At 43.5% G+C, this 25,614-nt stretch overlaps 1 long non-coding RNA gene across 2 annotated transcripts in view; it reads right to left on the bottom strand.

Moving 5' to 3' along the window:
- Positions 1–25,614, bottom strand: part of LOC138747794 (uncharacterized) — a 72,772-nt gene that overhangs the window by 32,946 nt on the left and 14,212 nt on the right. Inside the window, exons 2-4 of one of the 2 annotated variants that reach the window (XR_011347659.1) lie at positions 19,601–19,649; positions 4,273–4,378; positions 2,599–2,735 (exon numbers count right to left, since the gene is read on the bottom strand). This is a non-coding gene — a long non-coding RNA (uncharacterized lncRNA). The remainder of the gene's footprint in view (positions 1–2,598; positions 2,736–4,272; positions 4,379–19,600; positions 19,650–25,614) is intronic. The other variant, XR_011347658.1, reaches the window with a different exon arrangement.

Here is a 25,614-nt window from a genome sequence, read left to right as displayed (position 1 = left end):
AAACTGAGGGGCATGGGTTTAAAATGAGAGGGGAAAGATTTAAAAGGGACTAAACTTTCTCACACAAAGGGTGATGCATCCATGGAATGAGCTACCGGAGAAAGTGGTACATTTAAAATAACATGGAACAGCACAGCACTGGAATAGGCCCTTTGGCCCAATGTCTGTGCTGAACCTGATGTCCAAATCAAGCCAAAACTGCTGCTTGCATTAAAGAGATGTCCCTTCATCCCCTTCATATTCAGTTTATATAGGCCTCTTAAATCTACTATTATATCTGCTTCAATCACTACTTCAAGTTCCTACCACTCTCTGTATATTTCCTGCACACATCTCCCTTAAACTTTCTTCCTCTCACTTTAAACATGTCCTCTACAGTGTGACACATTTGCCCTGGGGAAAAGCTTCTGACTGTCCACCCAATCATTGCCTTTCATAATTTTTTAAAACTTCTATCGGGTCACCCCTCAGCCTCCTGCATTCCAGAGAAAACAACCCTAAGTTTGTCCATCTCGCCAGGGTGGTGAGGGGTCCTTTAGGATGTTGGCTGCCTTAATGCAGGCTCTCGCACAGATGTCTGCAATGGATGGGAGGTCAGAGAGACCTATGAAGGACCTGCCTATTTTTGATGCATTCTGCAGTCTTTTGCATTCCTGGGCACTTGAGTTGCCAAACCAGGCTGTGATGATGCTACCATTTTGAATTGCTGAAGTCATTCCAATGAAATGGTTCCCATAATGCTGATCCAAGATTTTAGCTATAGCATTCACAGAATCAGTGACATATTTCCAAGATAGGGTTGTGTGAGACTTGTAGGAGTGTTCCATTGCAACAGCTGCTTTTGACCTGCTCAGCAGGAAAGGTCATGAATTTGGATGGGTCACCAGTTTATCCCCCTAGTTTTAGACTGTCAGCTATACTCAAATGTCAATGGAACCTTTCTCTTTGGTCAACATCTGCAGCTTCAATCACTGAATTTATTCATATTTGCTCCAAGGTAAATGATTATTTCTAATCAGGAAAGGAAATCAGATCTAGTTATTCTTAGCTGAAGTGGCAATCGGATACGACAATTCACCTGGTCATCTTGAAGCCCAAGGTTCCTATTCTGAACCTCTCACTGTCTGGAGGTCTTGCAGCATAGCCAAATAACCTGGTAATGTTCATGGTCAGGTGGATACATGAAGACTGACATGGGTGAGAAACTAAGGTGCCCCAGAACCAACATTTGCGAGAGAGAGACAGATAATGAAAACATTGAAAGGAATTTTTTTTGAAAGGTTGTTTGCAAATGTTGCATGGAGGTTAAGTTAGAAAAATAGAAACCTGTAAAAATTTGATTATTTGTTTTAATTTTTTGCCCCCAAGATGGACTTTAAAAATAAATTGATGGGGAAATTACTGAAATGAAGGAAATGTTAAGCTGAGTTTGAAGCCAGAAGCAATTAATATCCTTTCTGTTAACTTGAGGAGGTTGGATCACAAAACCCTCAGGAAATCAAACTTCCATTACCTCTTGTTTTCTTAACCTTGACTTGAAATATAATTCAAAGTATTTTTTTCTTTTGAAAACATGTTCTCCATGGTAGCAGCACATGAGAAATGAGTAATTTTCCCAAAATAATTACTTGACAAAATTCAACATTCTTCATAGAGAATGGTATTAGATTGTAAGCATGATCCCCAATAACACCTGCTTAGTTATTTTTGGCAAGGGACTGTTCTGATGTGGTGGTTAACAATCCATTGCATGGTGATTTTTTTTCTTATGAACCTCCTCACCTGTACTCCTGCAGCCTCTGGCACAGCCGAGCTATTGTCCCTGGCTCATAATGGCCAGGCAGTGAGCTCCATTCCACACACTCAACACTGGTAAACGTTCCCACTGAATTTAGTGGCAAGACTCTTGTAAATGTTGTTGAGAGGCCCCTGCCAATACTGCAGATTCATGGCAGGAAAGGCTAGGGGAGTGGCAGAAACCCTTATAGGGGAAGAAGCATTGGGTGGCATGGTTGGTGAAGCGGTTAGCGCAATGCTGTTACAACGGCAACGACTGAGACCGGGGTTCAAATACCAGAGTTTGTACGTTATCCCCATATCTCCATGGGTTTCCTCTGAGTGTTCTGGATTTGTCCCACCTTTCAAAATTTACCAGGGTTTTAGGTCAATTGGGTGGCAGCAATTCGTGGGCCGAAAGGGCTGTATATATGTCTAAATATCTGTCTAAAATCCAAAAACACAACAGCATATCAGATTTACCAGGCTTGTAGCCACATCAAGAAGGTGCCACCATTTTGGTAAAGTTCAACTGAGATGCACCTGATTGTGGGTTCTAAACTAAAGTTTATCCATTCAAAACCTTTCCAGCATACAGCATAGCAAAGTTGCCTAGCGCCACCTCGGGCTTCTGGCAGCAGTGTGGATGTTGGCCTCCTGGTGGTAGGGAGGCATGGGCTAGACAAAATACTACCTGTACAGGTAGACCCCTACTTATGATCATTTCTACTTGCGATGTGAGCCCATCATGAATTGGGGTCTACCTGTAAAACAAAGTTCCATCTCTTGGAATGAAACAGACATTTTCACCAGATTACTCACCCTCAACCACTGCTACACAACCGTCAAAAATCACTCCATTCCTTGACCACACGTTGACAAATTGGATCATCAGGTTGTACTTCTCCCCGTATCCAAGAAGGTGTAAGGACGAAGTGGTAAATGATGTACATCTTGGCCTGAGGAAACAAATGCTATTCCACATGACTGCTTTTAGAAAATATTAGGTCCATATCCAAAGATTCAGCATCAATTAAAACACCACTGGTATAACTAACTTATTCAGACATAGCTTCTGCTGTTCTCCCCTGTAAGGTCATGTGCCCCTCCAAAAATATTAGGTCCATATCCAAAGATTCAGCATCAATTAAAACACCACTGGTATAACTAACTTATTCAGACATAGCTTCTGCTGTTCTCCCCTGTAAGGTCATGTGCCCCTCCAAAAATATCCAAAACCGTACACTTGTTACAGATGGGAATGGCCACAGGGAGACTCTGGTTCCTGCTCCTTTGATGTAACCACCTCACCAAACCTTCTGTCTATGATGCTCTCACCACCTCAGGGCTGTTTTCAGCCCACTCCCGTTCACACTACTGACCCACGACTGCTTCACCAGATCCAGCTCCAACAGTGTCATCAAGTTTCCAGATGACACCACAGTCATTGGCCTCATCAGCATCAACGATGAGTTGCACTACAGGGAAGAGGAGGGAAATCTCCTGATAGGGTGTGAGAGTCACAACCTGAAGCTCAATGTGGACAAGATGAACAAGTTGATCAAGAACCCAACAGCATCAGCAATTTCTGTAATGGAAAGTTCCTTGGAGTTCACTTAACTAGTGACCTGTTGTGTAATACAATATCTCCTCACTTGTCAGGAAGGCGCAAGATCAATTGCTCTTCCTGGGAAGATTGAAGCAGGCAAGGTTACCAGCCACCATTATTTCAACCTTCTACAGGAACTCCATCGAGAGCATCCTGGCTGGATGTATCACAGTGTGGCACAGTTGCTGCAGAGAAATAGATCTGAGGACCATAAGGGTGGTAAAGAGGATCACTGGGGTCTCCCTCCCTTCCAACCCACCATCGATGTGATCTAGCGGGATCATTATGTGAACAGGACATGCAAAATCATCAAGGACCCCTTCGACCAGCATTCATCTTTCAGCTGCTCCCATCGGAGCCAGCACCACCAGGCTGAGGAACAGCTTCTTCCCACGGGCAGTGAAAATGATGAACAACCAAAGGAACTGCTCACATTAACCATCTGAGACTCTGATATTCATGAAACTATTTATTATAGATATACTTCCTTGCATATCTATCGTCTGTCTGTATGTGTGTTACATCTGGTTGTGTGTCTGCATGTTTTGCCCTGAGGGCCAGAGATCGCTGTGTTGTCGGTTTGTACTTGTGGAATCAGATGACCGTAAACTTGATTTAACTTCTGAGCAAGTACAATCTGCGGTCAGTTGGAAGCTACATGAACTCACTTCCTGCAGTCTTAGCCACGAGGAACACTGGAAGTTTCCCTGAGTTCCTATATTTTGCTGGAGGAGGATAGATCTCCCCAACTGCCATCTCTTCACGAAATAATTTGGAATTTATTTTTAATGATTGCTTTTGTACTGAGGACTACAAAACCACTGGATTGTCATCAAAACCCATCCAGTTCACAAATGCCTTTCAGTGAAGGAAATCTACCTTCTTACCTTGTCTGGCCTGTATGATACCCAGCAATAGAGTTGACTTTCCACAGCTAGAAGGTACAGATGCATGAGCACCCATGCTGAATTAATCATCTGGATAGCTGGCCCACTAGAATACAGAGGGAAGAGGTGAAAGGCTGCTATTCTGGCTGGGACCCAGTGAACTAGAACAGTGGTGTTTTGTAGGGATTGGTGCTGGGACCCCCCGTTGTTTGTTTGTAAATGACATGGATGAAAAAGTAGGTGAGTTAGAATGTTTGGAAATGACACTAAGATTAGTACACTGTAGAGTCCTATCAAAGAATATATAGCTACAGATATAGACAGAAAAATGGCAGATGGAGTTTAATCTGTACGAGGGTGGAGGAGCAGAATTTTTAATGAACCTTTGGATCATATGTGGTTGAGACATGTGGACCAAAGAGCCTTCTCCTATGCTGTACTGTTCTACGTCCCTCGTCAGTTCAGGCTCAATTAAGAACGGAGACTTTTGCATTATACATCTATGACTGTGAGGCCAGGCACAATTCCAATGCTATCTACAAGTCTGACAATGACATCACAGTTGTCAGCAGAATCAAACGGCAATGAGGAAGCAGACAGGAGGGAGATAGATCAGCTCTGAGTGGCGTCACATCAACAATCTTGCGCTCAACATTAGCAAACCAAGGAGATGATTGTGGACTTCGAGAGGGAGTCAGCGGAACATGACCCAATCCTCATAGAAGGCTCAGTAGTGGAGAGGGTCAAGAACTTCAAATTCCTGGGGGGTTAACATCTCCGAGGATCTGTCCTGGACCCTCCATGTTGATGCAATCATGAAGAAGACCTGCCAGCGGCTATACTTTGTGAGGTGTTTGAGGAGATTCGGAACGTCGCCGAAGACTCTGGAAAAACTTCTACCGTGGAGAGTATTCAGGCTGGTTGCATCACTGCCTGGTGTGGAGGCTCCAAATCTCAGGACGAGAATAAACTCCAGGGGGTTGTTAACTCGGCCTGCAACACCGCAGGCACCAGACTCCATTGAGGGCATCTATATGAGGTGGTGACTTAAAAAAGCAGCCTCTGACCTCAAAGACCCCCGCCGCCCAGGCCATGCCCTCTTCACTCTGCTACCATTGGGAAGGAGGTACAGGAGCCTAAAAATGAGCACTCAGCGGCAGAGGGACAGCTTCTTCCCCGCTGCCATCAGATTCCTGAATGATCAATGAACCAAAGGTATTGCCTTACTTTTCATGCACAACTATTTTTATTTATTTTTAATAATGTAAGATGGTTCATAATATAAATATTTGCAAGATGATGCTCCTGCTAAACATTGAATGTTGTGACTTGCTTATGACAATAAATTGCCTGCAATGTCCATATTTTGTTTGAATATTAAAGGTTTTTTTAATTTTAAGAAACTACACTGAGCCACTCATTCACAAATATTAAGTAACAAATAAGAATACCCAATAGTTAATACATTTTAAAAAATTTGAAAATACCTGAACCTTGAACCTTTGTGATGTCGACTGACATTTTGAAATTTAAATGTTATATTTAAATAAATATTCAATTTTCCCATTCAACGTGCATGGTAACAACTGAAGTAATGAAGATTTCTATCAGCTTTCAAAACATGAAGGCATTTTAAAAAATTTAATATCTGCTGTAATATGAGACAATATATTTTTATAGCTTAGGATTTTTGCAATCTATTTTTGATTAAATGCAAATATTATCTAAGAGTTGTAAAGTGGGTTAGATATGTGACACACTGAACCTTTTCTAAATTCAGAATCAACTTTTAACTCATTGAGATCTTTCTAAAACATAAACTTGCGTAATCCATAGAAGGACTAGGTTTCTTCGCGATCCGTGAACCAAATGGCAGATTTTATATATATCAGTTTAAAGAATGACTCACAACATCCTGAGGGATCCCACTCCAGTCTGACAGTGTCCTTGGAAAAAAGGAAGCTATATTTAAAACTGTTTACTTGAGCGTGTAGATTAAGTTTGGATCTGTGTCAAGTTGTCAGAGTGAAAATTGTAAAATCTGCAAATAAAAGTTATTTCACTACCAAAATGTTAAATATTCATTCTAACGATTATTTTAACTTGGTGCTAGAGTCAGAACATTTACACTCTTCTGGTAAAAATGCAGCAATTTGTTTTAAGAAATGCAAATTTATTGTTTCCCCATTCGTTGTGGAGAAGGCCGAGTCTTGCAAAAAAGGGATTTTTTCCAATTGGTTTCAAATGATGTTTTCACAGAATCAGGAGTCTATTTTAATTACCATTGCACTCACTTAAAAACTGTTTCCTTTCTTAACCTTCTCAACCTCTCTACCCATGCAATGTGCAAATAATCTACCACCAGACCTCTGGTAAACAGCAACTTGCCACGAAGGTTATTGTTACTCATTCTGCATCTGGTAAAGTTCACTTACAACTGGTAAATGTGAATTGTGTAAGGCTCAACTCCGTGTTTACTAATGAAGCTTTGCATAGTTATGTGGGCAAGTAAGAAGCAGCAGAAATTGGGCATTGTGAAGGGCTGGTGCAGGGGGCACAGCAAGCAGAGCAGCTGCCTGAGTTTTGTGGCCCGATTTTAATTCTGACCACCATGCGGAATTTGCACTTTCTCCCTGTGACTGCACAGAGTTTCCTTTGGTTGCTCTGGTTTCCTCCCACTAAAGAATATGTGGGTTGCTGGATTAATTAGCAAATTTAAATTGTTCCTGTTGTGTGGGTGGGTGAGGAGAGTTGTTTGTAATAAGTGCTGAATAAAACATGGCTTTCACCCAGACTTGCTCGTGATCAATGGCGTGAACACTGTGGGCCAAAGGGCACATTTTCATGTGGATTGAGAAGCTGGGGGGGGGGATTCAACAGGTCAGGCAGTGTCATGGAGAGAAATGGACAGTCAATGTTTATGGCTGACTGTTTGCTTTTGGATGTCAAATTAGAAATAAAATATCCTGTTGTGTGTGATGGAACTTCAGCCAGTCATTATGGATCTGAGGTGGCCACCTTAGTCAGGCACCAGAGCCCTCGTGTACTTAAGAGGGCAATTCTGCAAGCATAAAAGTAAGTTTATTTTTGCTGTGATTCTCATGGGAAGAAAATGAATGAAGACTACTCTCAACTGTGGTTAGTCCCTCCTATCAATGACTTCACCTTTTGAAGTCATCAAAATTTTTTTGGGGGGGGGGGGTCGGAGGAGAGACCACAGTTATCTGAAGGCTGTGCTGGAGAGAGGGAAAGGGAGTAAGTGCCCATATTGTTCATCTGTCTGACACCAAACTCCAAATGAGGCACTTTACTAGTTGCCCTGTTAGAGCGCACCATTTCCAGGAGCACTTTAAGACTCCTCTGAGATAATGTCTTTCTACACTGACTGCTGGGAATCCCTGACTAGAGCCCTCTCAAAATGCAGAAGAAGCAACGTTTGGTTTGCTCCTAAGCCACTGTAGCTTTAGATGATTATAAGAATACACCTTGGGTGTGCAGATGAGTGGCATCCTCTCAATGGGGCCTAACCAGTCATATGCCCTAGATCATCTATGTGGACTGAAGATTAATGTTCTCCTTATTTGAATAAGGATGGGATGCTGGTTGAAAACCAGCCTAAAGATTTTCTGAGGAATAAATACAATTCCATTTCCACCATTTATTATATAAAATTTCATTCCCATATCGTGCTAAGGTTATATGTTGTAAAAATTGATCTCAGTTCAATAAAGAGCATTAAGTTTTGCTTAAAATGATTTTGTGCAAGCCATCGTTCTCTATTGAGGTATTTCTGAAGTGACACCATTCAAGACAACATAGTAGAACTGTTTTCTAATATCCACTCATTATTTGTGTCATGGAGTGATGACTGTGCTTTTTTGATGGGTCAACCACATTCTTTATGCTGATGACCATGGTGAATCGCCAGAGAATAAATTGAACTCATCAAAAGTATAGCCTGGCCATTGATCCATTAGCACCTGTTTATTGTGCATTAATTGTGCATGAAACTTGTGACAGGTCAGGTTGGGGATGATGTCTGGATGAAATTGGACCCATCAGGAAATTGACCCAAACACTTCCTTGGATTGTTCGTCTCAACACATCTGATGGTTTACTGCAGTTAGCACAAGTTACGCCGTCCACATTTCCCCCTTTAGCAATGCAAATTGGAGACTCTCTGTGCAACCCTCACTGAACACTCAAAAAATAAATAGTACATCATACAGAGACCTTCAGGCAGAGAACAGTTAAAAAGTGTCCATGCTGACATCAAGGTCTTGCACACAGCAAAGATAGAGAAATTTGAAACCTCATCAGTAGTTGTTCCTTCACTGCAGCCTTATAAATATTATCCCACTTTTTACTCTATTGTCATCAGGACAGTAATTACTTGGGGATTTCAGATTTATTGTAGAAATTTGCTGGGGTTTCCCATGTCATACCAAACCTTCGCAAACACATGGGGAAGTAGAGGCACTGAGGTGCTTTCTTCACAATGCCGTTAGTGTGTTGGGTCCAGGAAAGATCCTCTGAGATAGTGACTCCCAAGAACTTAAATTTGTAAAAGTATTAAAATTATACGTTACGGGTTATATAATATTTTATATGTTAATATGTCTTTAAAAGAGATTGTGTGGGTTTAGTGTAGGTCACTTCATAGACAAAGACTTCACAAAAGACATCTCATTTAAAATTTTTGCTGAACGGGAGACTTCCATGTCCACAATGACTTTGTAGAAACTTTGAAGAGTGCCTATGGAGACTTCACAGGTAGGTGTTAGATGGACTGATGCTGTGGAGTAAATGGACTATTATCTTTAAAGCAACAGATGGGCAGGTGGAAAATGATTCTGGTGGTGGCAATCTGTCTGGCTTCTTCTGCATTTTGAGGGATCGTGTGGTTTTGCATGCAGAGAGAAAAAGAGAGAGAGAGAGTGTGTTGCTAGAGCGTTTCTCCTGAAATATGGGAAACGAAAGGAACTCTGTGGTGACCTGGAAGAAGAGATTATCATTTGGAAAGCCCATGATGGGGCAAGACACTGAAGTGGCTGATCGGAGGGTATCAGTTTGTGTGTGTCCGATGAACAACAAATCTCTCTCTGAAAGCAACTAGAACCTTCCTGAGAAGTAACCATTTAACTTTTCACCAGAGCCTGGTGAAAATTCATAAATGTTGAATTTTGTGCACAGTTTAAGAATTGCCTGAACTTGGAGGAGTGAGAAGTGAGATTGGACTGTGAATCAAACTTTTTTTTGAACTTGTATCCACATTACAATTTACTATTAAGTTAATAGTAAATAAGTTAAAGTTTGATCCTGCTTTTATGTTTAAAGAAAATTAAAAGCAACTTTTGTTTAAGTAACCATTTGTCTTGGTAGATTTTTATTGGTGCTGGGTTTTGGGGTCCTCTGGACTCGCAACACACAAAAGACCTGAGAGTGCGCCTAATTCAGTTTAACCCCAAATGCTGGTGCTGTGAGGTGGATAAAGGGGACTTAGTACATTCACTTTGGTCTTGTCCCAGAATTCAAGAATTTTGGATGAGTATTTGTATTTGCCCAGACTCTTTGCCTTGGGAGACACACTTGGGTTATTTGGGGATAAATTGGAGTCAGACAAGTATAATGGTAGGTAGACCATTTCTACTTAGAGGATGGAGGAATTTAAGGGGGGGGGGGGGAACCATCATTTCAGGAGTGGGCCTCCAAAATGGCAGGCAGCGTTTGAACTCGTGTCTTACAAACAGTTTGAATTGAACATCCAAACACAAATATCTAGGTTTCCTTGGGGAGGGGTGGGGAAAAATGGTGGATTTTGCAGTGAAGCATATTAATGAACGACAGTTTTTATTTGTTAATAGAGGTCGAAATCGGTGATTTTTGAACTGCCCCCCTAAACTCACATGCCACCTTAAGCAATACTTATGCTGTAAGTGCTCTGTGATTAGTAAGGGATTGCTTAAGGTGTCATGTGAGTGGAAAGAAAAACTTTGAAAACCACTGTTTTAATCGTACCTAATTGACTTGTTATGTGCACAGTTTCATAACTCCAAAGGAAATAGACCAATTACCATTTTTTCTCAAGCAAAATATTTCAGTAACAATTGGTCTGGGGCAGTGGTTCACAACCTTTCCTTCCCACTCACATACCACCTTAAACAATCCCTTACTAATCACAGAGCACTGATGGCATAGGGATTATTTAAGGTAGAATGCAAGAGTTCAGGGGTTAGTTTGAAAACCACAGGTCTAAATAGACACATATGGTTATTATATTGGTATCTTTGCTGTCATTTTTTTTCTATTTTATGGATGTTTGTTTTGTAACTTAAGATTTACATAACTTTAACACTGACTCGAGGGTTTGGGGAAACATTTTACAGAACTCAATAAAATTTAAATCATAAAACAAATTGTCGACACAAGATTTGCCATCTTCTCTTCCCCATGTTTCCCCTCACCTACATGAAATTTCCAGGTATATGTGCTTCCAAAAAAGCCCATGTGTCTTCCTGGGTAATTTTTAAATGTGACGGCAGAGCTGAAGTTTATGCAAACCTGGAGTTTTAGTTATGTAATTAAAACTCAAAGCTGAAGAAACTCCAGTGTTGTTTATATAGCAAAGCTAAAGATACATAACCAACGTTTTGGGCTTGAGCCCTTCAAGGTATGAGCAAAACCTTTGAAAGATTTTCTGGGAATCTGTCAGTTTTAGTTATGTAAACTGGGTATTCATTGGGTATTTCACATACAAGGCCTGGAGGATTAATGTCACCATTGTTTAGCATTAAAATGGATGCAGGCCCATATGATCGAATTTTATTGTCCATTGCAGATTACTAGTTCATTTAGAATCAGAAGCTGGCCTATTTAGGTTTTGATTCAAGAACTCATCACAACTGGTCTAAATAGTTCCAGTTCCAGAGTGCTGAGAGTGACCTGCCTTTGATACCAGTGTGACTGAGTGCAGCATTAAGGGACCCTGTTGTTAGAAATAGATGTACCTTCACAGAAATTGCTTGAGACAAAAATTGAGAACAAAGAACATTTATTAAACAACAATGCAAAGTTAGGTGCTTCCCCTTACCATGGGAATACACACATACACTGGGGCTCACCCAACTTTTATACAGTTTATCTCAGTATAGGAATAACACCCCCCCCCCCCTTACATTCTTCTGCCTCCTGGAGAGGTTTGGCATTAGGAAATCCTGCCTGCCTACGTGCTGTTTCTGTGCACTTGGAGGACATGTCATTGCCCTCATTGTCCTTATTCACAACCCTGTCTTTGTTCTAATTTACACCTTCCCGACCCTCAGGGCTGTGTCCTCTTCATATGTAGAACTGGCTAATACTGTCTAAGGCTTACTAATTACATATGCAAACCTGCTAATTCTATCTGGGGCTAGAAGACCCTTATCTCATTCATTCAGTGAACTTGCTGATTCTGTCTAAAGGCTATGATATTCTTATCTTACTCAGACTGATTCTGCTTCCTGCATTCTAATATCCATGTCTTATCCTGTTCATACTGGCTTTATTCATTTACCCATGTATCAATTTTAGTTTCTTCATTTTCATATTTTTGTATCAGTTGTACTCATCTCTCACACTGTTAAACCTGAAGAGATCAATGTGAAAACATTACAGTTGCTGGAATCATATCACACACACAGGACAATGGCTGTGGTTAGGAGTGTCAGTCATCCCAACCCCAGTGCATCGTAGCACAAGTTCCTCAGAGCAGTGGCCTTGTCATTTTCAACTCCATCAATGGCCTTCCTACTATTATAATGTTTGATGTAGGGATGTTTGTTGATGTTGCACAATGTTCAACTCCATTCACAACCACTCAGTAATGAAGCAGTTCATCCCTGCAAGTATCAAGACAGGTAATGTTCAAGCATTGGCTGTAAAGTAAGATTTGTGCCACAGAATTTATTGTCACGAACATCTCACAAAATGCATTGGTTCGCAGCAGCATTGCTATAAATTATATTTGATAAATAAATAGTGCAAGAAAAAAGGATAAATTTAGGTAGTGTCTGTGGTTCAATGACCATTCAGGAAATCTGATGGTAATGGGGAAGAAGTTGCCCTTGAGATGCTAAGTGCTCAACTTCAGGCTCCTGTACCTTTTTCCTGATACATTGGTACCTCCATATTAGACAGTGACACAACCAAACAGAATGCTCTCCACTGTACACCTGTAGAAATGTTTTCTAGTTTGTGATGACATACCAAGCTCCTCACATACAACTGCTGGAAAGCCTTGGTAATTGCATCAACATGAGGGCCCCAGGACAGATCCTCAGATGTTGTCACCCAGGAATTTAAGTTCTTAACACTCCCCACTGCTCACACCTCAATGTGGACTGGGTGTCCTGCTCTCCTGATTTCCTCCTGGTCCACAATTTACTTCCTTGTTTTGCTAACATTGAGAGCAAAGTTGCTATTTTGACGCCACTCAACTATCTGATCGATATCCCTCCTGTTTGCTTCCTCTGTGCTATCTGTGATTCTGCCCGTGGCCTTGGTGTCAAGGGCAAATTTGTAGACGGCATTAGAATCGTGCCCAGCCACATAGGAGAAGATGTTGTTTCCAATTCAAACTGACTATGGTTTTCCAGAAATTCAACTGGACCAGCCACACCAATCCCATATGTACAAACAAGTGCACTGTTAGTGAATGGCTCACCCCATGATACCATCCATAAGGTGCAAATCTGGAGCGTGCTGGACTATTTTTCACTTGCAATCACCTCTGAAGATGCCATCCAGGACAAAGCAACCCGTTTGCTTGGTATCCCATTCATCACACTGAACAATCATTCCTCCCATCACTGATGCATCTAGAAAATACACTGCAGATACTCACCCAGGTTTCTCTGACAGCCTGTCCCAAATTAGTGGCTTCTGCCATCAGATGACAAAGTTAGCAGATGAAAGGGGATATGGGCAACTACACGTTGCGTGTCATCCTGACTTGGAAATACATTGTCACTGGATGTAAATCCTAGAACCATCTAATCAACTGAACCATAGAAGTATCTTCACTAGAATGGCTTTAGCAATTCAAGAAGTTAGCTTATCAAATTCTCACCCTCCTGAATCGCTTGTCAGGCTCAACAGATTTCTTTAATGTGCTCTACAATGTCGGGGGCTATAAAGAAAGGCTCCTGAGCTCATAGAGCCTGCTGGAATACACACAAAGCCTTGAACTTGGTAGTACACCCCTACTAGGCAGCTTTTCCTGAAACTCAGCACAGGGAATCCTCTCAGTGGTGGTTCAACAGAGCTTACAGCCACAGTACAGGTTTCTGGGTCACTGTTTCTCCAGCTGTAAGAGCCCGGTGCAATAAAGTGCTCCTTCTGTGGAACCATTCCACACCATTGAAGGCCACCTAGTGTGGGAAGAAATTCTGGCAATTAGTCATTGCTGATATCCAAAATTATTGATGGTCCTACTACTTACAGATCTGGTGCTCAGTGACGGAGATATTTAATTTCCTAAAAAGAAAATAGAACCGTAAAATCCTTAAGGATTTCTCATGGTTTAGCAATACCTAGAGAAATGGATTCAGAACAATTGCAGCAGAGACCTTCCTTGTGTTTATTGTGAAGGAGGCTCAACAAACAAGGGTCTGAAACAAGGATAGATTCAAATGGATCCCACCAAATGGATTTTAAGGTTTTGTTTACGCTACTGGACTGTTTCTTTGTCTTTCTGATGCAAATGTCAGGAAGATGCATTAGCAAATGGTGATAAACACAGAGCCCCACTGAGCCAAAGACTGACAGCAACAGGTTCTGAAACAAATCGTCCTCCCAGCATATTGTGCTTACCCAATCCCCACAGGCTTCCATGACAGCTCCTCAGTACATTACCGACTGCATATATCAAGGTCTTGGGATTACTGAGTGAAAGCAAATTCAAAAGGAAATCCAATCTTTTAAGAACTGTGCAATCGTTTTGCTGCAAGAATAGGATTCGGATAATTTTCTTTCAACTTTCCTCTGGACTGTTGAAAAGCAATACTTTAATTAGAGATCCCGTTTTGGAGGAGGTGAAGTGTATAATTATTTAGTTTTGCCAATTTGTAATTTGTGGTAGTGGTAGTATTGACAAAAATATGGTAGGAATAAAAAAAAAGATAGGACTGGTATAAGTGAGTGGTTGATGGCCAGTACAGTCTTAGTGGGCCAAAGGTTTGCTCCCATGCTGAATCCTTCTAGGACTCTTATGTACAGTATCTCTTTGGCTTGGCTTCGCGGACGAAGATTTATGGAGGGGGTAAAAAGTCCACGTCAGCTGCAGGCTCGTTTGTGGCTGACCAGTCCGATGCGGGACAGGCAGACACGATTGCAGCGGTTGCAAGGGAAAATTGGTTGGTTGGGGTTGGGTGTTGGGTTTTTCCTCCTTTGCCTTTTGTCAGTGAGGTGGGCTCTGCGGTCTTCTTCAAAGGAGGCTGCTGCCCGCCAAACTGTGAGGCGCCAAGATGCACGGTTTGAGGCGTTATCAGCCCACTGGCGGTGGTCAATGTGGCAGGCACCAAGAGATTTCTTTAGGCAGTCCTTGTACCTTTTCTTTGGTGCACCTCTGTCACGGTGGCCAGTGGAGAGCTCGCCATATAATACGATCTTGGGAAGGCGATGGTCCTCCATTCTGGAGACGTGACCCATCCAGCGCAGCTGGATCTTCAGCAGCGTGGACTCGATGCTGTCGACCTCTGCCATCTCGAGTACCTCGACGTTAGGGGTGTGAGCGCTCCAATGGATGTTGAGGATGGAGCGGAGACAACGCTGGTGGAAGCGTTCTAGGAGCCGTAGGTGGTGCCGGTAGAGGACCCATGATTCAGAGCCGAACAGGAGTGTGGGTATGACAACGGCTCTGTATACGCTTATCTTTGTGAGGTTTTTCAGTTGGTTGTTTTTCCAGACTCTTTTGTGTAGTCTTCCAAAGGCGCTATTTGCCTTGGCGAGTCTGTTGTCTATCTCATTGTCGATCCTTGCATCTGATGAAATGGTGCAGCCGAGATAGGTAAACTGGTTGACCGTTTTGAGTTTTGTGTGCCCGATGGAGATGTGGGGGGGCTGGTAGTCATGGTGGGGAGCTGGCTGATGGAGGACCTCAGTTTTCTTCAGGCTGACTTCCAGGCCAAACATTTTGGCAGTTTCCGCAAAGCAGGACGTCAAGCGCTGAAGAGCTGGCTCTGAATGGGCAACTAAAGCGGCATCATCTGCAAAGAGTAGTTCACGGACAAGTTTCTCTTGTGTCTTGGTGTGAGCTTGCAGGCGCCTCAGATTGAAGAGACTGCCATCCGTGCGGTACCGGATGTAAACAGCGTCTTCATTGTTGGGGTCTTTCATGGCTTGGTTCAGCATCATGCTGAAGAAGATTGAAAAGAGGGTTGGTGCGAGAACACAGCCTTGCTTCACGCCATTGTTAATGGAGAAGGGTTCAGAGAGCTCATTGCTGTATCTGACCCGACCTTGTTGGTTTTCGTGCAGTTGGATAATCATGTTGAGGAACTTTGGGGGACATCCGATGCGCTCTAGTATTTGCCAAAGCCCTTTCCTGCTCACGGTGTCGAAGGCTTTGGTGAGGTCAACAAAGGTGATGTAGAGTCCTTTGTTTTGTTCTCTGCACTTTTCTTGGAGCTGTCTGAGGGCAAAGACCATGTCAGTGGTTCCTCTGTTTGCGCGAAAGCCGCACTGTGATTCTGGGAGAATATTCTCAGCGACACTAGGTATTATTCTATTTAGTAGAATCCTAGCGAAGATTTTGCCTGCAATGGAGAGCAACGTGATTCCCCTGTAGTTTGAGCAGTCTGATTTCTCGCCTTTGTTTTTGTACAGGGTGATGATGGTGGCATCACGAAGATCCTGAGGCAGTTTACCTTGGTCCCAACAAAGCTTGAAAAACTCATGCAGTTTGGCATGCAGAGTTTTGCCGCCAGCCTTCCAGACTTCTGGGGGGATTCCATCCATACCTGCTGCTTTGCCACTTTTCAGTTGTTCGATTGCCTTATATGTCTCATCCAGGGTGGGAACCTCATCCAGCTCTAGCCTTAGGGGCTGTTGAGGGAGCTGGAGCAGGGCGGAATCTTGGACTGAGCGGTTGGTACTGAAAAGAGATTGGAAGTGTTCTGACCATCGGTTGAGGATGGAGATCTTGTCGCTGAGGAGGACTTTGCCGTCTGAGCTGCGCAGCGGGCTTTGGACTTGGGGTGAGGGGCCGTACACAGCCTTTAGAGCCTCGTAGAAACCCCTGAAGTCGCCAATGTCCGCGCTGAGCTGTGTTCGTTTGGCGAGGCTAGTCCACCACTCATTTTGGATCTCCCGGAGTTTGCGCTGAAGATGGCTGCATGCGCGACGGAAGGCTTGTTTCTTCTCTGGACAGGACGGCTTTGTAAGGTGAGCCTGGTGGGCAGCTCGCTTCTTTGCCAGCAGCTCCTGGATTTCCTGGCTGTTTTCGTCAAACCAGTCCTTGTTTTTCCTGGAGGAGAAGCCCAGTACCTCTTCAGTGGATTGCAGTATGGTAGTCTTCAACTGATCCCAGAGGGTTTCAGGGGACGGGTCCGTGAGGCGGGTTGCAACGTCGAGCTTTGCTTTGAGGTTTGCCTGGAAGTTTCCTCTCGCTTCGTCTGACTGCAGTTTTCCAACATTGAACCTCTTTCTGGGGGCTTTATTGTTCCTGGGCTTTGGCTTGAAGTGAAGGTTGAGCTTGCAGCGAACCAGCCGGTGGTCAGTGTGGCATTCCGCGCTAGGCATGACCCTGGTGTGGAGCACATCTTGTTTGTCACTTTCTCGCACCAGGATGTAGTCCAGGAGGTGCCAGTGTTTGGATCGGGGATGCATCCAGGTGGTCTTAAGGCTGTCCCTCTGCTGAAAAAGGGTGTTTGTAATGACAAGCCGCTGTTCTGCGCAGAGCTCCAACAGGAGGCGCCCATTGTCGTTGCACTTGCCGACGCCATGCTTGCCCAGGATTCCTGGCCAGGTTTCTGAGTCTTTGCCGACACGAGCGTTGAAGTCGCCCAGGATGACAACCTTGTCGGCTGTAGGGGTACGTTGGATGAGGTTGCGCAGGTCGGTGTAGAACTTGTTCTTTTCTGCTGGTTCCGCCTGGAGGGTTGGAGCATAGACACTGATGAGGGTGATGTGACGCTTGTTTTGAAGTGGGAGTCACATGAACATGATTCGGTCCGAGAGGCCTGTTGGAAGGTTTTTGAGTTTGGAGGCAATGAAGCTCTTGACCATGAAGCCTACACCAGATAGGCGTCGTTCATCCGAAGGCTTGCCAGACCAGTAGAGTGTGTAGCCCGCGCCGCGTTCTTGGAGGCTGCCTACATCTGCCAGGCGGACTTCACTGAGAGCGGCTATGTCGATGTCAAGTCTGAGGAGTTCATGTGCAATGAGGGCAGACCGACGTTCAGGTCGGTGGCTGTCAGTCTTGTCTAGCATGGTTCTGATGTTCCAGCATGCTAGCTTGAGTTTGTGAGCATCTTTTGAGGGGGAGGACGTGGAGGGGGAGGACGTGGAGGGGGAGGACGTGGAGGGGGAGGACGTGGAGGGGGAGGACGTGGAGGGGGAGGACGTGGAGGGGGAGGACGTGGACCTGTCCTCGGGCCTGCGCAAAGGAGCTTTTAGGTGGAGTGCAGTGCGCGCAGTACTGGCCCCACCCTTTACACCCATGGTTCGTGTGCCGTGGCCAAGCAAGCTGGGACGTGGCAGCGAGGTCCTTGGGTCGTAGGTTTTATATCGGAGTGGCCTTCTCCTATGCAGGCCCCGGCCCCGGCCCCGGTCCGGGCGAAGGGTAGACGGCGGCGGCCCCGATCCGGGCAGGAGCAAGGGGGAGACGGCGGCCCCAGTCCGGGCACAGGGAGAGCAGCAGCGGCCCCGGCCCCGGTCCGGGCGAAGGGTAGACGGCGGCGGCCCCGATACAGGCAGGAGCAAGGGGGAGACGGCGGCCCCGGCCTCGGTCGAGTGAGGCAGGCGGAGGCCCCGGTCCGGGCAGGGAGTGGGAGGCGGTGGCCCCAGTCCAGGAACAGGGTGAACTGCGACGGCCTCGGCCCCGGTCCGGGCAGTATGGACCGACCTAGGAGGGGAGGCAGACCCCTCCAGCCCGGGTAAGAAAAAGTTTGGTTGAGTCTTTCATGACTTGCCGTACCTTGACAGAAGGTGGAAGTATCGGTGCACCTTCATCAAGGACTTGGCGGCAAGCAAAGAGAATTTCCTATAATCTTTTCCAATGGGGTTAAAATTTTCTAGAGTTGATATTTTTTCTCAAATATTTTATAAAATGTTCGCAGATTGGAAATGCAAAGCACTGAACGTTCTGGGGATGGTTCAGACTTGTCAAGTGATTCTTCACAGGTGTTCTTCCAATATCACCTCGCAGCCATCTTGACCCTTTTGGAATGAGCTCTTGGCAAATTCTTATGGGTTTATCAGGATTGATCATGACTAGTGCTAGGGATCAACAACAGGAAAATGCTGCAAAGAATTTATTGACAACAGATTTGATTCAGATCGCTAAAGTTTCAACTAACTTTCAATGCTTGAGATTTTTCTGAACGTATTTTTTTAAACAATGTGGGGTGGGGGGGGGGGGGAAATGAAAAAAAGGTAAAATAAAGAATAAGGTTGTATTTTCTCCTGGCTGACTCCAGAAATCAGGTCATGTATCCTGTTAAATCCACTTTCTCCAGAGCATACTTTCTTAACATAGTTATTTAAAACTGTGCTATCCCCATAGGTTCAAAGATTGTAAATTAACCAGCAACTAAAAATAAATTTATGGATATGTGTAGATTTGGAGACAAAGGCCATCAGAAAATAACCAACCACAAGGAACTGAAGGAAATTAAGCAGTCTAGAATGTAGCTGTCCCATTAATCGATCACTGCCTTTTATAGCTTCTGATATAAAACACATTGCTGATGGTTCACTCCTAATAAAAACCACAACATTCTACAGCAGTTCCATTCCTTTGCATCCATTGGCAAACACCAATCATAAATTCCATGTTTCCTGATCTCAACTGTGATTTTGGGGGGGGGGGGGGGGGGGGACCTTATTACAGACAGCAATGAGGAAGCATACAGGAGTGAGATAGATCAGGGAGTTAAGTGGTGTCACAATGTCAATGTCAGCGAAACGAAGGAATTGATTGGGCTCTACAGGAAGGGGAAACCAGGAGAACACAAACCAGTCCTCATCGAGGTGTGAGCAGTGGAGAGGGTAAGGATCTTAAAATTTATGGGTGTCATCAGAAGATCTAAGCCGGGGCCATCACGTTGATGCAATCATGCAGAAGACTCACCCGTAGCTGTGCTTCATTCACGGAACTGTAATTTAGAGCAATTTTGGGCCTGTAATGCACAAAACAACAAATTTTGTGTCACATGATCTTGACAATAAATTTGATTCTGAATCTACTTTGGTAACAGGCCATTTCTGTCCACAAGTCCTTGCCCCCAGTTCACACCCAATTAATCTCAGCCCGGTACATTTCAAATGATGGGAGAAAACTGGAGCACGGAACATGCAAACTCCTTACAGACAGAGCAGGATTTGAACTCGGGTCCCAATCGCTGGCGGTGTAAAGGTGTTGCGCTCACCACTACGCCAACCGTGCCATGCCTTGTTTTCAACAGGACAAAGGTACGTAATGAGAACACCCATGCTTCTTTATATGATGAGAGCAGAGAGCTGGGAGCAGATAGTCATAATTTCTCATTGATGGTTGATGCAAGCAAAATGGAAATGTTGATGTTTAGCAACAGGGTTGGAAAGGGGTGCATAACACCCTCGCATGGATGTTCTCATTTCCTGTTTTTGTTAAAAATTAATTCATTTCAAGAAGTTTATCCCACAGATACTGTTGAGATGAGGAAGCAATGTGTGATCCGCATAAAAAGAAAAGGAATAAAATTAAGATTTGTTATACGTCTTTGAGACATAAATATCCAACAATGGAAATAATTTCAGTAGATCTACAATTACGACTGGTAAAAGTTTAGCAAGACAATAAAATCTGCAGCTCCTTTGCGCAGATATTGGCCTTTTAAACAACTTTTCTAAAATGATCACGCTCGCCAATATTGAAATTAAAGTTAGCTGCATCTAACTGTAACTTAGACTTTTCCCGAAACATATTTTCATCAGGAAACTCAGATTTGGAAAAAGAAATGGTAGAGCATAAATTTGTAACTGTGAATTTCTATTTATTTATTAGATTTATGTATTAGCTATACTGCCACACACAGAAAACTTCTGCAAATGGTGATCTCAGCAACATTCCTTCTTCTGAGTGCTGTCTGATGGAATTGGAGTGACATCCTCGATCCACTCCCAGTGTGAGCCAAGGCTCTCAGGACGACTGGGTTCTGGCTCCAGACCTTTGTTATCTCTGGCAGCACACAGCGACTGTGCAATAATTCCTTCCAAACAAGTTCCATGTCAATTTTCCTTTCTTTCTCTTAATCTCATGTGTGTGTGAGTTGGTCTTGAATTAGCTATCCCTAACTCATAATTTCTAGTTTAAAACTTTCAATAAACTTATTTCAAATTATTAGATGAAGGAGAATCTCTGTCATTTTAATGGTCTCACTGGTTCCAAAAATCCACATCAAAACGATTTCTAATACATTCTAACACAAAATTCCATGGAACTTCTAGGGAAACCCGTAAATATCAACAACTAGATCTGTTGACTGCTAAATTCAGACCAATCAATTCTGTGTAAGAACATAGAATATCACAGGACAGTACTTTATGTTGTGGCCACCTATATAAACATACTGCACAACCATCAAACCTTTAAATTGTACCTGCCCCATCACCAACCCCAGCAATGCATTCCAGACACCCTCCCCCACTCTCTATAAAAGAACAATTCTGACATTACAGTGACAATATTATTTTGATTAAAATGTTGACATGTTCCTTTAGCAAGCACTTGCAGTATTGATAATCCATTTGCTGTGGATTAGCACTAGTTTTTTTTTTATTTTTAGGCTTACAGCATAGGAACGGGGCCCCCCCAACTCCCGCCCCCCCCACCATACCGCAATTAACCTACATCTTGCGTATGTTTTGAAGGGTGGGAGGAAACCGGAGCACCCAGAGGAAACCCACGCAGACATGGGGAAGAATGTGCAAACTCCTTACAGACAGCACCAGATTTGAACTAGGGTCACTGGAGCTGTAATAGCTACACTATCCATCTTGCTTTGCAGTTTCTTCAACATACCTATGGAACATACTGTGAGCACATATAGTTATGTACTATAAATATATATGTATTTGTACAAATTCTAGCAGGAAATGGTTCGGTTAACTGTTCTGCTCATGTCAGTTCTATCCCAACACCCCTTAACCTGCTTTATTTGCAGTTTATGCCCATTAATTCTATTAAATTGGTTTGGCTTTTTTGACAAAGAATCATAGAGTTGATGAGGGCAGTGCAATCGAGGCAGTGATTTCCACAAAACTATCAGGAAATTTATTTGCACCCTTCCTAAATTTACAGCATACCAGCCATTGTGCTATCTCTAAGATCATCCCCTTTACCCAAATAGTTTTATGTGCCTTAGTATTTCAAGTACCTGTCTCCACACCTCCTCAGGAAGCTTGTTAAATATTCTAATCACTTTCTGAATAAAAAAACATTCCCTGCAGTCTCATCGAAAGCTTTTGCCTTAAAGCACTCTGCTTTTGTGCATTTTGGGCTCTTTTCATGCCTCATGTGGCCACTGCCCTGAATGTTATAGTCTCGAGTGTGGAAAAGGATCAACGTGTACAAAAGAAAGTGGCTTGGCCTCCCCAGGTACGTCAGTAGCGCGGGAGTCCTAGAGCTACCCACTCCCAGTCTTTCAGACGTGTATAAGTGCGCCAAAGTAAGACTGGAGATGGCAGAAACAGAGGCGAGTGATCCATTTGTAGCTCAAGCTGCCGTTATCCTGGGTACTGGAAGGAAATGGATTCCATCAGGTGCAACGAAGCAAGCAAAGGTGGCACTCAAGCAGAGAGACATCGTGGGTCGAGTGTAGTAATGGAGGAACGGTCTTGGTCATGGGGCCAGTAAACCATCCTGGAACAAGGCTGCACCATCTCAGACACACAGGCTTGTGACACAGGAGATACGTCAGGAGGAGGAGATGGCAAGGTACACAAAGGCCATCGCCCTGGTAAGGGCAGGGCAATGGAGGAGATGGAAGGGAATGGAGAAAAGGAAGATCTCTTGGGAGATGGAGACATTCAGAGCGAGCTTCACCATCAGAGCTGCATACGATGTCTTGCAGTCTGTCAAGAATCTCAGCCAGTGGTATGGAGAGGACCCCACATGCTCCCTCTATTCAACTTCAGCCTCATTCAATGTCAATATACCTGCGTCATAACCAAGGGCTGCAGTGTCTTGCAGCAGTGCTGGAAAATTGGCAGATGAGTGTCAATGACTTACCGCCCCCTTCATCCCGTTGGCAGTTAACAGCATTTGTCTGGGAAGGTGAGGGTCAAGCTGGAATTGCCACATCAGGATCAGATTCTGGGCAGCTGGGTGGGACATGTGATTAGAAAATGGTGGCTGACAGGCCAGAGGCTCTGCTTCTCCGATGAAATCGTGGAAACCAATTTTAGACCAGACTTTGTGCAGTGGTTGGCCTCGCTCCATGTTGTTTACATCAATGAGCTTACACTGCCCGGGTGGATCCAGTGGAGGAGGCCTATGAGCGCTAGAAACTGAGCTACACTAAGCTCGTAGCTGATGTGCAGCAACATGGCTGGAAGGCAAGGGTCTGACCGGTTGAACTCAGCTGCAGAGGATTTGTAGCAACATCAAGACTACTCCAGGAGTTGGGAATGCGAGGAAAGACTCACCAACAGACAAAGATTTCCCCAGAACTGATGAAAAGGCTCTGGCTGAGGAGAAAGAATTCCACGCTGGGCATCCAAGTGAGTGAATGGCATCTAAGGGGTGGGGGGGGGGGGGGGTGGGTGGGAGGCCTCCATACAGGGATTCACTGCTGAACCATCTGGAGGTGTTGTGGGTCTATCAGCGAAACACTGAGGAAGGAGGGCACTCACTTGATAACCCAGAAGATGCCACCACTCACTCGGCCACCCCACAGAGTTTAGGCAGCAAGTCTCAGGTGTACAGTAAGTGGAATATTAACATCTAGTCCTACATAACATACCATAATATATGTCTCTACTCATGATATTTACCATAATAATAAACTGCCGTTAACTGACAAATTGATGGTTTCTGCAATGGTTTGGATGGTCAATTCAAAGAGAGATTTTGTTGAGTCTGAAATGTTGAAATCTGAATTATATCTCTTAAACAACAATGTATTGGGATTGGTTTCAAGTGTTCTATTGAACAATCAAGTCAAAATAAATTAAGAACAGAACACAAAACTTTGGAGATACTCAGTAGGTCGCGCAACGTCTATGGAGTCCGAGCGAAGAAAATAGTTCAGACCATTAGCCAGGAAAGGTTTGAAAGCAAAGAGAGAGAGAGGTTTGGGTAGAAGTTGGAGCTAGTCTGTGAAGAAAATGGGATTAGTGCTAGTTGGTGTTAACTGTGAATGATCCATTTGAAGAGGACATAACTCAAACAAGACAAAGAGGGCTGAGGAGAGACATAAATGATCAAAGTTAGAACTGTGAGATACTGGACAAAAATTGCTACTGTTCTTACTACTTCATTCTCTGTTATGCTGATGTTAGGTTCGTCATTTACACGGGATATTGGAGTGTTACGCTCATCAAATCTGCAAGACTAAATAATCCACCAACTCTCTTTGAAAATTTGCCGCAACATAACAAAAGGAAAAGCAAATTCAAACGGTCCCACAATGGAATGGAATAATTTTGCGTATTTTCTCTACAACCTGTGTTGAATTTTATACTTAGCACATTTTCTGGTATTGAAACTGAAACATTGCCTTTAAACATTTACAACCAATATGATTCTGCGATGTGATAAATGTGTTTTCTGACAGTCACTCCCTCGGAATTTCATAGAATCTTGTCTGCTGAGGGATAACTTGATGTGTCTTTTGGGGAAACAGGTGAGGTTCTGAACAACAGTCAAGTCCCATGAACAAGAGAATTGCTTTTGCACAGCAGATGATGTGTGTGGTTAAATTTGTTCAGTTGGTTCTGAACGCATGTCAAAAAAAAAAGCATACGTACCGTTTCCATTGACTTGGGATCTGCGATGACTAATGACTTGTAGGAAATAAAATAATATTTCATGTTCAGCTGGTAATAACCACCCAGAATGTTAAGCCCCTTGATGCTTTAAGTGCAGGAAACCAATGTTTGTCTGAGATTTGTTTCTTAACATAAATAAAAATTGCCATGTGGCAAACTCTTCTGTATAAATATTCAAAATGTTTCCTTAATTGACTCTAACAGGATTTTTCATGATAAACTTTAATTTAAATAATGATATTCACCAAGAAGATTTTGTTGCATTGCTTTCAGAGATATCCAGCATCCAGTTTCCATATTAAACCATCCCAGTACTCAGGGGGTGCAGTGCTAATATTTTAGGTGCAGGAGCTTACCAAAAATGGCAACGAAGAGGTGCCCGGAGCTGCACCCTGAGGTGCCAGAGCAGCAGTCCTGCTACACTGCATTCCAGCCAGTACTTGTGATATTAATGAGTGGTCACCAATATAAATAGTACAGCATTTCGTGCATTCCATCAGAAAGCAAAATATACAACTGAAAATTACTATGTTTGATTCATGTTGAGTTTATATATTGAGTTCCATCCGGAAGCTTGTGACTCAGGTCATGTCAGATGATGTTTCATGGATGTGGAATCACACCCAAGTGACTTATTTCTAAAGTGTAACCATTGGTAGTAGAGGTGATCTTGGTTATCATTTCACCGGCGACTTCACAGCTAAGATTAAATCTGGTAAAATTTGTTGCTCCCAAGCCTGTACTTATTTTACCTCAAGTGGTTTGAGCTATTATGTTTTTAACACAGTTACAGCAGTAAAATCATCCTTGTAAAAGTCACTCCATGTGACTGTGGTATACCATTACTTATTCTGCTGGTCTACTGTATAGCCATGGCACTCTATCCTCCTTCAAAGCCTCTATCATGTTTTCTAGCTACCTTAGGGCTTCCCCTCCTTACATGCATTCTGAGCCGGAGAATCATCTGGAAAGCCAGTCCCTGCTGCTCACAGTTATTCATTGCTCCCTCCTATTTCCCATCATGTGCTGTTTGACTGAACAAATCTCACATTCTGTGTATACAGATGACACCTGACTCTATTTCATCACTATGTCATTGAACAAGCAATTAAA

The sequence above is a fragment of the Narcine bancroftii genome, chromosome 12 (genome assembly GCF_036971445.1).
Source record: "Narcine bancroftii isolate sNarBan1 chromosome 12, sNarBan1.hap1, whole genome shotgun sequence".
NCBI lineage: Eukaryota > Metazoa > Chordata > Chondrichthyes > Torpediniformes > Narcinidae > Narcine > Narcine bancroftii.
The sequence above is the reverse complement of the archived record's forward strand: the minus strand, read 5'-3'. Positions and strand labels throughout refer to the sequence as shown.